The sequence below is a fragment of the Pleurodeles waltl genome, chromosome 3_1, assembly GCF_031143425.1.
Source record: "Pleurodeles waltl isolate 20211129_DDA chromosome 3_1, aPleWal1.hap1.20221129, whole genome shotgun sequence".
Lineage (NCBI taxonomy): Eukaryota > Metazoa > Chordata > Amphibia > Caudata > Salamandridae > Pleurodeles > Pleurodeles waltl.
This window is the reverse complement of record NC_090440.1, coordinates 1,884,170,326-1,884,188,007: the sequence shown is the minus strand read 5'-3', so window position 1 is coordinate 1,884,188,007 and position 17,682 is coordinate 1,884,170,326. Positions and strand designations below refer to the sequence as shown.

At 45.7% G+C, this 17,682-nt stretch overlaps 1 protein-coding gene across 1 annotated transcript in view; it reads right to left on the bottom strand.

Annotated features, from left to right (window-relative positions):
* Positions 1-17,682, bottom strand: part of INO80D (INO80 complex subunit D) — a 166,662-nt gene that overhangs the window by 55,911 nt on the left and 93,069 nt on the right. The gene's annotated exons all lie outside the window — the stretch shown is intronic.

The window sequence follows — 17,682 nt, the reverse complement described above, 5'->3', positions numbered from 1 at the left end:
ATCTATAAACCAACTTCACTAAAAGATGCATTTTTAAATTGTGAGCTCAGAGACCCCAAACTCCATATGTCTATCTGCTCTCAAAGGGAATCTATACTTTAATAATATTTAAAGGCAGCACCCAGGTTAACCTATGAGAGAGATAGGCCTTGCAACAGTGAATATCGAATTTGGCAGGATTTCACTGTCAGGACATGTAAAACATCAGTACATCTCCCACCTTTTACATACACAGCACCCTGCCCATGGGGCTACCTAGGGCCTACCTTGGTGATGCCTTACATAAAAAGGGAAGGTTTAGTCCTGGCACGTGGGTACACTTGCCAAGTCGAATTGTCAGTTTAAAACTGCACACACAGACACTGCAGTGGCAGGTCTGAGCCACGTTTATAGGGCTACCAATGAGGGTGGCACAACCAGTGCTGCAGCCCACCAATAGCATTTGATTTACAGACCCTGGACACTTCTAGTGCACTTTACTAGGGACTTGCTAGTAAATCAAATATGCCAATCATGGATAAACCAATGCACATATATAATTTATACAGGGAACACTTATACTTTAGAACTGGTCAGCAGTGGTAAAGTGTTCAGAGCAAACAAAACAGCAAAAACAGTCCAGCACACAGAAGCAACCTGGGAAGTAGAGGCAAAAAGTTAGGGGAGACCATGCCAATTATGCCAAGTCTAACAGCTAGAAGAGGCACAAAGTGTGGCCCAACAAAGTTTGGTGCCTGCACCTCTGTGGGACCTAAACCTAATGCTAACACAGCTCATGAATTCCCGGTTCGAAGGATGCTTAAAGCAAGGGTCAAGTGTCTTAATACTCAAAACAGTTTCTTCATAGCCATTCCATCCTTCTGGAAAGTTATTGAGCTGCAGGCACCCACAACACAAGAACCCCACTTAAAAATACTCTCAAAGACAGGGTGCTAATGTAGGCAAAACCGCAATTTCTGCCAAAGGTCATCTTGCATTTACATGGCATTCAGGCTATACAGCTGCCAGAGATTTTTCAGAATCTAAAAGCAAGCAGAAAGAGCCCTGCACACCGTGGATATCAGACGGGTGGTCATGTGTTACTTGCAAAAAAAACAAGGAGCTGTGAGGAGGGGGTAACAAATTCTTCATATCTTTTGCAGCAGCAAGCAAAGACTCACCGGTTACAAAGGGAACCACTGCAGAGCGGTCTTGTAACATGTCTGGATTGTATGTACTATCCAACAGGTGAGGAGCTGGGTTAAAGACTAAGAGGAAAAAGGGAGCAAATCTGGCATTCATAGCAAATGTCTTCATAAATCTATCACAGGCAGCTTAGATGGTCTTCTACCCATACTTTTACAGAGCAAACCAGGAAGCTCAGGTGGGACAGAGTACTAAAGCACCTGTTCACAACAACAAACTCATTTCATCCCAGACTCCCAAGAGCGGTAAATATTGCTACACAATCCATGCACAGCATCTGAATCCAGAAAAGGCTGGCACTGCTATACAAAATGGTTATTTACTTGTAGGAATGGTACTGCAGCTTGAGTAATTTTAAGCATTCACATGCAACCCTCCCAGCACACCAAAAATGAGGAGCCTGCTGAACACCAAAGGTCTAAGCAAAATTTAGAAAGATTAGGAGGCAATGACAAAGAGGGGAGTAGCCAAGGGGAAAAGAATCTGAAGATGGAAACCATGCAGGGAGGCTTACAGGGTGGACTCATGACTACACAGAGGGATTGAGAGGACAGCAAATGGTAGACGCTGCCCAGATTATCGGAAGAAAAAAAAAAAAGAAAAAAAAACGACATCAAATACAGCTCTAGACCTAACAATTGGATGTCGGCATGATGCACAGCATGTGAACCCAGAAAATTCTTCAAGGTACAAAAGTACTCTTAGAGGTAAGTAACCATATTGCTCATATTCCATTAGAGCTCTGAACACTTGCTCTGAATTTTTTAAACCTACAAGGATTCAGTGAAGCCAGTGTATTTATATTTAGTAATCCACATGTTTTTCCTCTGAACTTAAAACATCTTCTAAGTGACCTAGACAAATTATAAAATAGGTCCTCTGTGCTTTTACTTGGTAAACGATAGGGAAACAATGCAACAAAGTAGGTGTGTAGAGACACTGATCATATTCTAATAAATTTGGCTAAACCCTGAATCTGCACTTTACATCCTCACAGGCATTCCCCCCTTCCTGCCCCAATACACAGCTACAAGATTGACAGGCAACACATACTTCACAAGTCCAGAAGCGGAATCGCCGCCATCCACAAGAACACCATCAGCTGCGCCAAATCCACAGACACATGTTCTCTAACATGGAACACCTGCAATTAAAGTTCCACGTCACAGCTGTAGGAAGTTGTCTGTCTATGCAGTGTACCAATGTAGGGGTACACTAAGCAGATAGTACAGGCGACTCTCATTGGTTGACAGAGGTTAAAATAACGCTAAATGCTGTTTTGTGGTAGTGTGGGCAAGCAGTTTAGTCAAATCTGAGGGTATTGCTAAGCATTTGTTGAACATGGTCAATAAATGACACTCAAGAAAAAACTTGAGACCAATTAGAAAAATATAACATTTTATATTTTTTAGACACCAAAAATTTTCATTATATGGCAAGTAGTGTTGGAGTTATTACTTTACACAGTAAGGTAAGTATTATACACAAATGCGCTTTTACACGGTAAGGCTTTTCCAAGGTGAAGAAACAATGCATGTGGGTACTTGCAGTGGTATCCCGGGGTCCCCTTTGAGTCTTAGGGTCCTAGGGGGGTGGGGAGGGGGGAGAAACACCACCACCAGCAGAAGAGGGGGTAGAAAAACAGTAAGTCGACTCTCGTGGGCAGCCTCGTTGAATCAGTTGTCATTCGGGGGCAGGTTGTCTTTTAACAGCAGTAGTGTCTGGTCCAGACACAAACAAGCCTTACTGCTTGCTACTGCTCCGGTACCCCTTGTATTCCTCCTATTCCTATTCCTATTCCTCCTCCTATTCCTCCTATTCCTATTCCTATTCCTCCTCCTATTCCTCCTATTCCTATTCCTCCTCTTCCTATTCCTCCTATTCTTCCTCCTCCTCCTATTCTTCCTCCTATTCCTCCTCCTCCTATTCCTCCTATTCCTCCTCCTCCTATTCCTCTTCCTCCTATTCCTCTTCCTCCTATTCCTCTTCCTCCTATTCCTACTCCTCCTCCTATTCCTACTCCTCCTCCTATTCCTACTCCTCCTCCTATTCCTACTCCTCCTCCTATTCCTACTCCTCCTCCTATTCCTCCTATTCCTCCTATTCCTCCTATTCCTCCTATTCCTCCTATTCCTCCTATTCCTCCTATTCCTCCTCCTCCTCCTATTCCTCCTCCTCCTCCTATTCCTCCTCCTCCTCCTATTCCTCCTCCTCCTCCTATTCCTCCTCCTCCTCCTATTCCTCCTCCTCCTCCTATTCCTCCTCCTCCTCCTATTCCTCCTCCTCCTCCTATTCCTCCTCCTCCTCCTATTCCTCCTCCTCCTCCTATTCCTCCTCCTCCTCCTATTCCTCCTCCTCCTCCTCCTATTCCTCCTCCTCCTCCTCTCAGATGAATAGAAGTTCCTGGTGTCAAGTTGGGTGTGACTAGCCTGGTAGTGCAATACGCCTCCTTGCATAGCTAATTTCCCACCTGTCCGGGTGCCAGATGGGCCTCTGGGGAGGGAGTGGTTTCTCTCAGGTCTAGGGGGGAAGCCAGGGTTGCATATCAAGGGCAGAAGGGATTTTTTAAGTCTCTGTGTTGCAGATTCACTAGCCATCCTGCTGGAGGAAGTGTGACACCTTCCAGTGGGCCAGGCATTATTTCTGGCCTCAGAGAGGGGGGAAGCATTCACCTCCAGAGGGTCAGAAACTCGTCTGTGTTGGCAGGCTGGTCAACATCACTGGAAGACTAATAGTTTTCAGGGTACACCCCTAAGGTGCCCTCTTGGTGCATGTCATAATAAATCCAATACTGGCATTAGCATTGATTTATTAAGACGAGGTGTTTGATACCAAACACCACAGATTTCAGTGAAGCCATTGTATAGCTGGGGCACAAGTGATGACCAGTGCCCAGTACATACCTGAAGATGGCTTACCTGTTCACGTGTGGTGTGGGGTGGTGTGGGGTGTGTGGTGTGTGTGTCTAGAATGGTTTGCACCATTCTATGCATTTCGCGGTGGAAGTCTGCATTTAATTTGTATAGGGGTCCCTTAGGGTGGCATAATACATGCTGCAGTCTTAGGGACCCTCTTCAGTACCCATGCACTAGATACCAGGGGTACCACTTAGTAGGGACTTACACAGGTGCTAAAGGTTGTGCCAATTGTGCACAATTGAGCATTTCTTTTTAGGGGAAAGAGCAGGTTTCAGTGCACGGTCAGAGTTTTAAACCAGCATCCAGTTGTTCAAATGGGGGTTAAAGTGGGGGACATGTGCAAAGAGAAGTTCAGTTTCCTACAACAGCCAGCTTCATCCTCAGTTGCACCCTCCTCTACAGACCACCAGGACTGCACACCAACTTCACTGACACAATAACAGACTTTGCCATACCACTTTCCCTCGATGCTAGCAATGACATCTACTTGAAGACTTGAACTTCCACCTGAAAGACCAACCTGTCCCTCCCAATTTGACAGTTGTAATTAAATACTTTGAAACCCTGGGCCTCATCCAACGAGCAAAGGGGCCTACCCATGTTGTGGGACACCTCCTGGACCTGATTAACAATTTCAGCAACACCTGAGCAGAAGAGCCATTACCAGTCCCCTGAATAAACAAATACCAGTGTCAAGTTCAGCATCCCCATCCCAGTCCAAGGGCCCTGCATCAATGCTTGGCAAGCCTGTCGAAACAGGAAACCAACAGTGCTAGGGCAGACACCCACTCCTAACCCCTACAAACCAAGAACCTTGGGATTTTCAAGTGATCCCCCAGTCAACATCTGGAAACAGACACCCCCACCCTGGTCACAAGCAAGCTAGACTATGGGAACATTCTCCATGCTGGGATCTACAAAACTCACCAGAAGATTGCAGACTGTTCAGAACTTGGCAGCCAGAATCACACAAACCCTCTCATGGCGCATTCATCACACCACACCTAAAGGAACTCAACTGGCCCAACATTCACTAACGAGCACAGGTCAAACTCCTTACCTACACTTTCAAGGCCATGCTTAACACTGGCCCAGCATACCTCAACAATTATCTGCTTTTACAAGCCTTTCAGACCTCACTCGTCCGCAGCCCACACACATGGAAATTCAGATCTGGCAGTCAAGTCTTCTCCTACATCGTGCCAAAAACATCAAATGACCTGTCACTACACCTAAGGGCCTCCTCACTTCTTGAATTCCTCAAGTTGCTGAAGACCAGGCTTTTTGAAGTCTCCTACTACGCCTTAGTTGTACCTAGAGTCCCACCTGGTCAGCGCCATGACCCCCTGCAGGGTCATAGTCTGCTCTACAAATCTGCATAACATAGTGGTGGAGTCATACAATGAACAGGAGTATTACTTCACAAACATGCTGCCACTGTTTCAGATTAACTAGGTCATCTGCAAACTGTATATGTTCCAAGTTAGCAGCAAGGAAAGCAGTATGCAAAGTTCAACCCTTTGGTTTTGATTGTTTCAAATAGCCTTATGCAGTTGTCCAACACACAAAATAGCATTGCCCATCACAAAATCTTACACATACCATTTTAGAAGTCTGCTGAATCAAAACATGTTTTGCTGCCTCTGGTGTTGCATTATGCAAAGTATTGCTGCTATCGACCGTAAATGTACAGTGAAATCAACCTCGCTTGCCACATGACATTAGAGGCAATTACCTCCCACATCCGAAGACATTATGTACAAATCATTAAAATGCTTCTAGTCCAACTGTTGACATTAATTAATATATGAGCACGTATGTATTACATAAAGATCATATTGTCGACCACCTACTAGTGACTCCTTGAATAATTACCTGAAGAGACTTTTTTTTTTTTTTTTAAACATGGATTCCTCCAGGAATTGATATTACAGTTCCAGTTCAGGATATTCATAGATAACTAACTGAACTGGCCCAATCCATCCTTCCTTTTCAGTCACTTACAACATTAATTTTGCAAAGGGATATTCGGTGTGTCCTTGTGACTTAAGAAAACTGAATACGATTTCTGCAAAGTGGTCCATAAGGGTCCTATTTAGGATTGCACGTCCCACCTAGCGAGGAGCAAGACCAATGATGAAGCATGCCACCCTGGTGGGTGAGGTTCACTGTATCATGAAAAAGGATTTTCCAGCGTAAGGTTCATCCAGAGTAAGGTTCCAGAGTAAGGATTTTCCAGAGTAAGGCTCTATCTATACTTCCTTTTCAGTCACTTACAACAATTTTTTTTTAATGGGATCTTCGGTGTGTTCTTGACACTTAAGAACACAGGATATAAGATTTCTGAAAAGTGGTATATAAGGGACCCATTCGGGATTGCACATCCCACCTAGCGAGGAGCAAGATCCAATGATGAAGCATACCACCCTGATTGGTGAGTGTCCCTGTAGCCTGAAAAAGGATTTTCCAGTAAGGTTTAGTCTACTTTTGCAACTTTCCAGACAAACCTGGCCTTTAAGGGGCACCATAGTTGAATGTGTTGTAATAAATACTACACGCATGTCCCCTATGTAGTGAATTGATTTTTTTTTTTAATTGTGTTTTAGCAGTATTTGGCAGTGATTTGAGAAGTTTTTGCACGGATGCTTTTCAGTGTCCTGTCCGGCTGCCTCAGACGCTCCTGGGTTATGTTTTTGTAAAACAAACCATCAGAGAGCCCTGTGGATCGAGCTACCAGTAATCCCTTTGAAGAGCCTCATATTCTGTGAAGTTATTGAAATGTTACTCTGCAACAAACCTGCAGTAAACAACCACCTTGAAATGTATGATCATATTGGAGATTGGCAGTCATAGGTTGGAGCTGGAAGAATACCCACCAATAGATGAGAGTAAGGAATTTCCTAAGGCAGCAGCTAAAAGCACTGCATCACTACTCGTGATATTGGACCTTTATTCAGCCTCTTTATGGTTGACCACAAGATTTTGCGGCACAGGAACTATCAGGAAAATGGAAGGCGGACATGGATGTTTTGATATATTACAAATTAGTCTTTTTGGAAACTTGGATAAAATCCACTTTCGTATACAGGGAGTGCAGAATTATTAGGCAAGTTGTATTTTTGAGGATTAATTTTATTATTGAACAACAACCATGTTCTCAATGAACCCAAAAAACTCATTAATATCAAAGCTGAATATTTTTGGAAGTAGTTTTTAGTTTGTTTTTAGTTTTAGCTATGTTAGGGGGATATCTGTGTGTGCAGGTGACTATTACTGTGCATAATTATTAGGCAACTTAACACAAAAAAAATATATACCCATTTCAATTATTTATTATTACCAGTGAAACCAATATAACATCTCAACATTCACAAATATACATTTCTGACATTCAAAAACAAAACAAAAACAAATCAGTGACCAATATAGCCACCTTTCTTTGCAAGGACACTCAAAAGCCTGCCATCCATGGATTCTGTCAGTGTTTTGATCTGTTCACCATCAATATTGCGTGCAGCAGCAACCACAGCCTCCCAGACACTGTTCAGAGAGGTGTACTGTTTTCCCTCCTTGTAAATCTCACATTTGATGATGGACCACAGGTTCTCAATGGGGTTCAGATCAGGTGAACAAGGAGGCCATGTCATTAGATTTCCTTCTTTTATACCCTTTCTTGCCAGCCACGCTGTGGAGTACTTGGACGCGTGTGATGGAGCATTGTCCTGCATGAAAATCATGTTTTTCTTGAAGGATGCAGACTTCTTCCTGTACCACTGCTTGAAGAAGGTGTCTTCCAGGAACTGGCAGTAGGACTGGGAGTTGAGCTTGACTCCATCCTCAACCCGAAAAGGCCCCACAAGCTCATCTTTGATGATACCAGCCCAAACCAGTACTCCACCTCCACCTTGCTGGCGTCTGAGTCGGACTGGAGCTCTCTGCCCTTTACCAATCCAGCCACGGGCCCATCCATCTGGCCCATCAAGACTTACTCTCATTTCATCAGTCCATAAAACCTTAGAAAAATCAGTCTTGAGATATTTATTGGCCCAGTCTTGACGTTTCAGCTTGTGTGTCTTGTTCAGTGGTGGTCGTCTTTCAGCCTTTCTTACCTTGGCCATGTCTCGGAGTATTGCACACCTTGTGCTTTTGGGCACTCCAGTGATGTTGCAGCTCTGAAATATGGCCAAACTGGTGGCAAGTGGCATCGTGGCAGCTGCACACTTGACTTTTCTCAGTTCATGGGCAGTTATTTTGCGCCTTGGTTTTTCCACACGCTTCTTGCGACCCTGTTGACTATTTTGAATGAAACGCTTGATTGTTCGATGATCACGCTTCAGAAGCTTTGCAATTTTAAGAGTGCTGCATCCCTCTGCAAGATATCTCACTATTTTTGACTTTTCTGAGCCTGTCAAGTCCTTCTTTTGACCCATTTTGCCAAAGGAAAGGAAGTTGCCTAATAATTATGCACACCTGATATAGGGTGTTGATGTCATTAGACCACACCCCTTCTCATTACAGAGATGCACATCACCTAATATGCTTAATTGGTAGTAGGCTTTCGAGCCTATACAGCTTGGAGTAAGACAACATGCATAAAGAGGATGATGTGGTCAAAATACTAATTTGCCTAATAATTCTGCACTCCCTGTATATGCAGCTTTTGCATGAAATATGCAATAATTGAAGTTGGGGTTCTCATACCTGTGGCCACGGTACCCTTTTATTCTTTCTCATTGCTAGAAAGCTTATAGAAGATGCGCAATTTTTGAACATATAGCTATCAGTAAAGGCTGGCTCAACAAGATCTGGTTGGTCTCAAATAGTAGGAAATCAGAATTAATGCTGCTTGGATGCATAGCTGCTCATACCACACTGCAAAATATTTACATAAAAATGCCATAACATTCATTTTAAAGAATTTTTTTATTGCATTGAATACATTCAGAATAGCACACCAACAGTGTCCTAAATTGTGCAGCCTCAAGACTCTGACGTATAGATTGCAATGGTCTCTCACCCCTCAAGTCGCCCACTTCCCACCGCACTCCCGGGTACAGCTTTAGGACTCACATTAGTTGTGAAGATTCCCAGACTGCATATCCTGATGGGCCATCTAGGCTGAGGGGAGGGATGAGCTGACACTTACACCTGAAAGGGCTGTGCCTGCCTTCACACAATGCAGTCTCCAACCCCCTGGTGCATGTCGGGGCCTGGCCAGGGCAGGATCTTGAAAACTGACTTTTCTTTGAAGGATTACTTCAAAGGCAGAAAGGGGTATAAAAAGAACACCCCCCAAACCCTTGAAAATCAGATTACTTCTGGAACCAAGAGGAACCTCTGCAAAGGAGAAGAGCTGGAAGCGAAGTACTACCCCTTTCTTTGCCTGTGACTGTTCTTTGCTGGGTTGGCCTGCAGAAGCTGCTTCTACCCGAGAGAGGACAAAGACTGACTTGTGTGACTTCCCACTGGTGAAGAATCTCCAAGAGCTTTAAACTGAGCTTGCCTCCTGTGGAGGTCTCAGGGGCAACAAAGACTTCTCTCTGCCAGCATTTGGGCTTTCTGCTGAGAGTACTGCCTGCCAAGTATTGTCCTAACCTATTTCTGGGCCCTTGAAAGGTGAAGCTGGTGGAAAAGGAAAGAAATCCACGCAAAGACTGCAGTGCCGGGAAATCTTCGATGCACCACCTGGCTTGCAGCTGACAAACGACGAGCCGCCGGCCTCACGGGTAAAACAGACGTTCCACCCGTATCACGGCTGCAATGCGGCTGGAGAAATGATGTGCAACATCCACAGATGTTGCTGTTAACGCAAGCCCCCACACAGCGCGGTTTCTTGACACTGAGAATGGATTTCAATGAAACACTGCTGGGTGCGGAAAATCAATGAAAAGCCTGCCGGGACCCTAGGTGCCTGACAGGATCAACATCACTCTCTTGCGGGAGAGAAGAAACAACGCACACCGACCCGACTGAAGGAGAAACGAGGCACATTATCGCTTGCAGTTGAGAACTTGAAGCATCATTGGCCTTTTTCGACGCACACTCGCCTCTGCAGCTTTATTTTGATGATATCCAGGTACTTTTGTGAAATAACAGCATTCTCACTGTTTTCAAAGGATGAAGACTTATTCTTTTTAAAAAATTCATAACTTGACTTGTGTACGTCGGATGTTTGTCGTTTTGGTCTTGTTTAGATACATATTACCTATTTTTCTAAACCTGTGTTGTGTTATTTTTTAGTGTTTTTACTGAGTTACTGTGTGTTGGTACAAATACTTTACACCTTGCTTCTGAAGTTAAGCCTGCCTGCTTGCTTGCGCCAAGCTACCAAGGGGGTGAGCGGGGTTAACTGAGTGCGATTCTCCTTTACCCTGACTAGAGTGAGGGTCCCTGCTTGGACAGGGGTAACCTGACTGCCAGGCAAAGACCCGATTACTAACACTAGCAATCTCCTAATCACCAGGGAGCTGAAGAAACTTCTTCATATGATCCTTCTAGTTTAAGACACTTTGCCAGAGTGAGAAATCTTAAGAGAAGCATATACTAGACCTTCATCTAGCCAGTGGGTGAGGTACTTCACAACAGTAGAAGCTTGTGTCCCACTATCTTTTGAGCTGTGCTTTGTTGCACCAGTGTGGCCTCTTTAAGGGCCTCAATGGTTCTGTGTGGGAGCTACCTGTGACCAAACTAAGTCCTGAGGAACCATGCTCGTGCGTCGTTAGTTCTGAGATTATAGCTGTACCCCTTGCATTGATTAACCTTGATCAGGAAGCAGTCTCATCACCATGCCTTGTGCCATCACCACAAGTTCCAAGAACAATGTCTGGCTGGACCACTAAGAGGTGATGAGAATTAATGTCATGGACATCTGTCTGCATCTGTTTAGCACCAGTGGGATTGAAGGTAAAAGAGTTTGCAAAGTTTCCTCACTAGTCTATCGACAGGGCATTCCTCCATGGCCCGAGGCACATAAATACAACGTTTTGGCATTTCAGGTTCCTCTGTGCTGCTAATAGGTCTATGGGTGGCTTTGCCCTTTTCTGCCTAGGTGACCACTACCAATGCTAACATACTTTGGATGGCCCACATCCATATGTCCTGACATAGCTGGGGCAGTGCATGCAACCTTGTTACTCCCAGTTTGTTCAGATAGAACACTGTGGTAATGTCATCTGTCTGTACTTGAACTGTTCTTTCTTTGACATGCGTCTAGAATGTCTTTAGGGTCAAGAAGATTGACTTCAGCTCCAGTGCTAAATTTAATTTCACTATGTGCACCCCTCATCCTATGTGGGATGAATCTGTTGTGATGGACACTGGTGGAGTTGGGCTTTTGAAAGGTCTGCTTACTGTAAAGGCCCCTGTGCTCCACAACTTTATCTACCTCTGTACTTGCTCTGTGGCAACCACTAGGTTCTCCCATCTCCTGGTTACTCGGGCCTGTGACCGACACTGTACCCATTCCTGCAGTGAATTCATGTGTAACCATGCAAGTGTTAAGGGTATGTGAGATGCTAACACACCCATTAGTTTCCCCAATGCTCTCAGCCAGGCTATATCCTCTGGTAAAGATACAGGATACTCCTGAAGACAGGCTTTAGCCTGACCAGTGTATAGCCTTGCCCCTAAAACCATGGTTTCTTTTCCTGGCACTAGTGATGATCTCCCCACATTTAGGGAAAACACCAATTTGCAGAGTGTCTGAATGAGTTTATGCTCTCTTGCCACTGTGTGAACTATTATGTCTTTACTAGCCAGTCGTCCAAGTAAGAGTAGACATATGTCTGGTCTTCTCATGTGTATTGTGACTACAGCAAGACAGATTGAATCCCAAAAGGCAGTACACAGAGCTTGTAGTGTAGTTTAAAGGCACATCCATGTAGGTGTCCTAGAACAGTGGTTCCCAACCTGTGGTCAGGGAGACCTCTGGGGGTCTGCAAAGCCTCCTCCGGGAGTCCGCAACTGCTTAGAAAATTAAATATTAGCATATTAGGTCCCCAGCTTTCAGTAATGGCTCAGTAGGGGGTCCCCAGATTTGAATTAGGATTCAGTGGGGGTCCCTGGGTACCAGAAGTCAAAAGGTTGGTAACCACGGTTCTAGAGATCTAATGTTGCCATGTGTTCCTCCATCCGTAGCAGAGGGCTGACCTCTTGCAGTGTGCCGTTTTGAACTTTTGCACCTTTATGAATCTATTTAAAGCATGCAGGTGTAGAATGGGTCCGAGTGTCTGGTTTTAGATACCATGAAATACAGAATAGACTTCTTTGTTTTCCTAATCTTTCTAGGCCTTTCAAGTTGCCTGTTTGCTTACAAGGTTTTTCACATCTTTGCTAAGTTAGTGTTTTAAAAGACCTTTTTGGTCTCATGTTTGAGGAAGACCTTAACAATTCTATACAATAGCCATGCTGCATTATGTTTAGAGTCCATTTGTTGGAGATGACCGTTTTCCTTTCCTGGAGAAAAGCGCTGCTTCTACCTCCCATGGTGTTAGATGCAGGGGGGGAGCCGGAAGGGAAGTCACTTGTTTGCACACCTTTCTCCTCCCAGAGCAGTAACTCCCCCCACCCCCCCCCCACCCCCCCATCACTATTACTCAAAATAGCTGCTTTGGTGTACACCTAGGTACTTGTCACTGAGATGGCAAGCTTCTAGAGCTGAGCAGTGGCACAAAACTGCCTCTTTCCTCCTCGTAAGGACCCTCTTAACACCTCTAGAAGATTCTTTGCAATCTTTTGTACTACTATGCAAAATATACCAGTGGTGTACCTTTTGAGAAGGGTATTAAGAGTTGGGGGTGCACCATGGTGTCCATTTTTTGCCCCTCCCCCACTCCACATCACCATCTTTTGGATTCTCATGTTTGGTGGGCAGCCAATGGGGTAAGAGCATTGGCTCGTTTGCATGAGGTACCAACAATGAGAGTATGCTGCCAGTTTGTCTCAGATGTACACCTTTGACTGCAGCTGATTCCCTAAGTCTTCCCATCTGTGATCCAGAACACTGGGTATCACACAGAGGTACTGTTTTATCTTCTGTACTAGCAGGAGGACATCCAGGAATGACATGACCTTTTCTAGCCATCTAGCTGCACCCCACATGTACCCACTGGCAATTTAACCAGAGCAACATACACTGCAATGTCAACAAGGGATGATGGCCTGGAGGAGTAAGTGTCTACACATTCTTTAGGGGAATCGGTTTCCAAGTCCTGCCACCCCTCCTCTGCTGCCTATGGATCCTGGAGACAACTCTGGCCAAAATGACTTCCTTAGGAGCCCCAGACTTTATAGAAGAGTTCGCCATCTTCCTTCTCCATATGCTTGGGTGTTGATGGAAGCTCAAGCTACACCTCTTGTTCCATCACCCTCTGAGGCCTCAGTGAAATTAGATATGCACTGAAATCCTGACTATCGTAGCACAACAAAAAATCAAAAGGGCGCCTATTTGCTTACAGACTACAGGTGGTTCACCGCCACATCATGCTCACTTTCCTATCTGCACCAAAACACCATCAGGAAGAATTAATTGTGGAAGCCCTCACTTCCGTTCTGGAATCATCCAACGCTGTTGAACTTGGTTATGGACACGGACTTAGAATATTCTGGCCAACACTTCGGCCACTCTAGTGACCTCGACTCAGTCTCCGCTGGTTGGGTGACTGAGGCTTAGATGACCTGTGGCAACTCTCGCACCGCACCACATCACACGAGACTGGAAATTTTACTGTGGAGCCCATAAACATATGCCAGCATAGACTACTACCTTGCCTTCCCCACAATACAAGCACTTGTCCAAGAAGTGTCCATTGCTCCCATGTCACCTTCAGATCATGCCCCCCTCTCGCTGGTTATTCAGGTACACAATAATTCTGGTCAGCCCTCATTTGAGGCTTCTGGACAGTCCCCTGCAGTCAGAGTTCACAGCTGCCAAGATACATGAAGTGATTCCTCACTTCCTCCAGAACAATGACACCGGGGGGAAACGTCATGAAGCTGGTGGTCAGGGTAGAACGGTGTAAGGAAATGCCTCCTTGGCATGGTTACCCCCTGACTTTTTGCCTTTGCTGATGCTATGTTTTGATTTGAAAGTGTGCTGAGGCCTGCTAACCAGACCCCAGCACCAGTGTTCTTTCCCTAACCTGTACTTTTGTTTACACAATTGGCACACCCTGGCATCCAGGTAAGTCCCTTGTAACTGGTACTCCTGGTACCAAGGGCCCTGATGCCAGGGAAGGTCTCTAAGGGTTGCAGCATATTTTATGCCACCCTGGGGACCCCTCACTCAGCACAGACACACTGCTTGCCAGCTTGTGTGTGCTGGTGAGGACAAAACGAGTAAGTCGACATGGCACTCCCCTCAGGGTGCCATGCCAACCTCACACTGCCTATGCAGTATAGATAAGTCACCCCTCTAGCAGACCTTACAGCCCTAAGGCAGGGTGCACTATACCATAGGTGAGGGCACCAGTGCATGAGCACTGTGCCCCTACAGTGTCTAAGCCAAACCTTAGATATTGTAAGTGCAGGGTAGCCATAAGAGTATATGGTCTGGGAGTCTGTCAAACACGAACTCCACAGCACCATAATGGCTACACTGAAAACTGGGAAGTTTGGTATCAAACTTCTCAGCACAATAAATGCACACTGATGCCAGTGTACATTTTATTGTAACATACACCCCAGAGGGCACTTTAGAGGTGCCCCCTGAAACCTTAACCAACTACCCGTGTAGGCTGACTGGTTTTAGCAGCCTGCCACACTCGAGACATGTTGCTGGCCACATGGGGAGAGTGCCTTTGTCACTCTGTGGATAGTAAAGCCTGTACTGGGTAGAGATGCTTATCACCTCCCCCTTGCAGGAGCTGTAACACCTGGCGGTGAGCCTCAAAGGCTCACCCCCTTTGTTCCAGCACCACAGGGCATTCCAGCTAGTGGAGTTGCCCGCTCCCTCCGGCCACGGCGTAGGCCTGGAGGAGACTGACCATATCCAGTACCTACAAATCGGGCACTGGGTGATGCAACGGACTGTCAGGCTGAAAGCTGAGCAGACACCTTTCAAAAGGTGGGTCTCTAGAGGGAAGACAGACTAATTATAAATCGAGCTTTGCACACTCCTGGGGTGGGGGGGTGAGGATCAAAAACACTAGACTAAACAGCAGGTCAGAGGCGATGGGAGGCAGAATTGGGCAGGGTACTCACCACCCAAAGAGTGGAAAGATATTTACTTCTGAACTTGAAAACACAAAACACAAAGCAAGTACAGAGACAGCATACAAAAAAGACTTACTGGTACACATCTTCACGCCTGGCCCCCGAGGCAAGATAAATAATGCTGGAGGGGTTGTGGTGGTACAGACACTTTATTGCATTTTCTATGGCACTGCCCAAAGCTGGTCAAATTTTGGGAACGAATCCTAGAGGATACAGATACGTTCTTCTTTACCACTATCCTGAGATTGCTTGCTTACACTATGCTGGGGCTCCACAACCCTTTGACATACCCATTGAACTCCCTGAAAGGAAGAAAAATAGTTCTCCCACGGAGTCAGATGTGATCTCAGCACATTGATAGTGACCCCAAATAACATTAGAAGATTTCACAGTTGTCTGGAGGTGGTTGACAACTGCTAAGGCGAGCCAGTCTTCAACAGCCAGTTTCAAAGTTGGAAGGATTGGGGCGCTCAACCTCAATACGTGTGCTGGGACCATTGCTATCAAGTTAGTGAACACCCAAGAGCACTGGCGAGTCCAAATTGGAGCTTTGCAAACTTAAAAATACTCTTTGCCACTATGAACACCAGAAAGCCCATATGGGCCTTCAGGACATGGATATGAAAATAGGACTTGGAACCATTTAAGATAGGAAAGAGGGCAAATCACAGAAGGAGGTCATGGGGGGGGGGGGGGGGTCTGAGAATCTGGGGTAGAGTGTACACCAGAAACTTACTGAAGATAAGTAACTTGTTCTTCTAGTAGTTACTTCTAACTGCAGATTTCTCAGAGTGAGGCGCCGCAATGAACAGCTGTTCAGCAGCCTTAATGGGGTACACATCAGCAACGTACAAACTAATTTCAGGTCCCACTGAGGCATGATGAAAGGTGACTGAACAAAAGAGCTGATCCAGCAAACACAAAAAAGCCAAAAGAGCAGACAAGTAACCTTTAACTGCACCCTGAGCAAGTCCTTGTTGGTCTAGGACCAACACATAAATCAACACTTGAGAAAATTTTACCTGAAGCAGGTTAGTCTGCGGAGTACCACACCAAGCCACAAATCTGTCCCAGTGATAGGGTTATACATATTTAGTGGAGGGACACCTGGCTGCCAAGATGAGGTCAACAACTGGGGGAGGAAACTAGAATGGAATTGTAGGAAGTTGGCTCTGTATGTGCTATTTCAAAGTAAGGAATAGCATGCACAGAGTCCAAGGGTTCCCCTTAGAGGTAAGATAGTGGCAAAAAGAGATAATACTAATGCTCTATTTTGTGGTAGTGTGGTCGAGCAGTAGGCTTATCCAAGGAGTAGTGTTAAGCATTTGTTGTACATACACATAGACAATAAATGAGGTACACACACTCAGAGACAAATCCAGCCAATAGGTTTTTGTATAGAAAAATATATTTTCTTAGTTTATTTTAAGAACCACAGGTTCAAATTCTACATGTAATATCTCATTCGAAAGGTATTGCAGGTAAGTACTTTAGGAACTTCAAATCATCAAAATTGCATGTATACTTTTCAAGTTATTGACAAATAGCTGTTTTAAAAGTGGACACTTAGTGCAATTTTCACAGTTCCTGGGGGAGGTAAGTTTTTGTTAGTTTTACCAGGTAAGTAGGACACTTACAGGGTTCAGTTCTTGGTCCAAGGTAGCCCACCGTTGGGGGTTCAGAGCAACCCCAAAGTCACCACACCAGCAGCTCAGGGCCGGTTAGGTGCAGAGTTCAAAGTGGTGCCCAAAACACATAGGCTAGAGGGGAGAGAAGGGGGTGCCCCGGTTCCGGTCTGCTTGCAGGTAAGTACCCGCGTCTTCGGAGGGCAGACCAGAGGGGTTTTGTAGGGCACCGGGGGGGACACAAGCCCACACAGAAATTTCACCCTCAGCAGCGCGGGGGCGGCCGGGTGCAGTGTAGAAACAAGCGTCGGGTTCGCAATGTTAGTCTATGAGAGATCTCGGGATCTCTTCAGCGCTGCAGGCAGGCAAGGGGGGGGGTTCCTCGGGGAAACCTCCACTTGGGCAAGGGAGAGGGACTCCTGGGGGTCACTTCTCCAGTGAAAGTCCGGTCCTTCAGGTCCTGGGGGCTGCGGGTGCAGGGTCTCTCCCAGGCGTCGGGATTTTGGATTCAAAGAGTCGCGGTCAGGGGAAGCCTCGGGATTCCCTCTGCAGGCGGCGCTGTGGGGGCTCAGGGGGGACAGGTTTTGGTACTCACAGTATCAGAGTAGTCCTGGGGTCCCTCCTGAGGTGTTGGATCTCCACCAGCCGAGTCGGGGTCGCCGGGTGCAGTGTTGCAAGTCTCACGCTTCTTGCGGGGAGCTTGCAGGGTTCTTTAAAGCTGCTGGAAACAAAGTTGCAGCTTT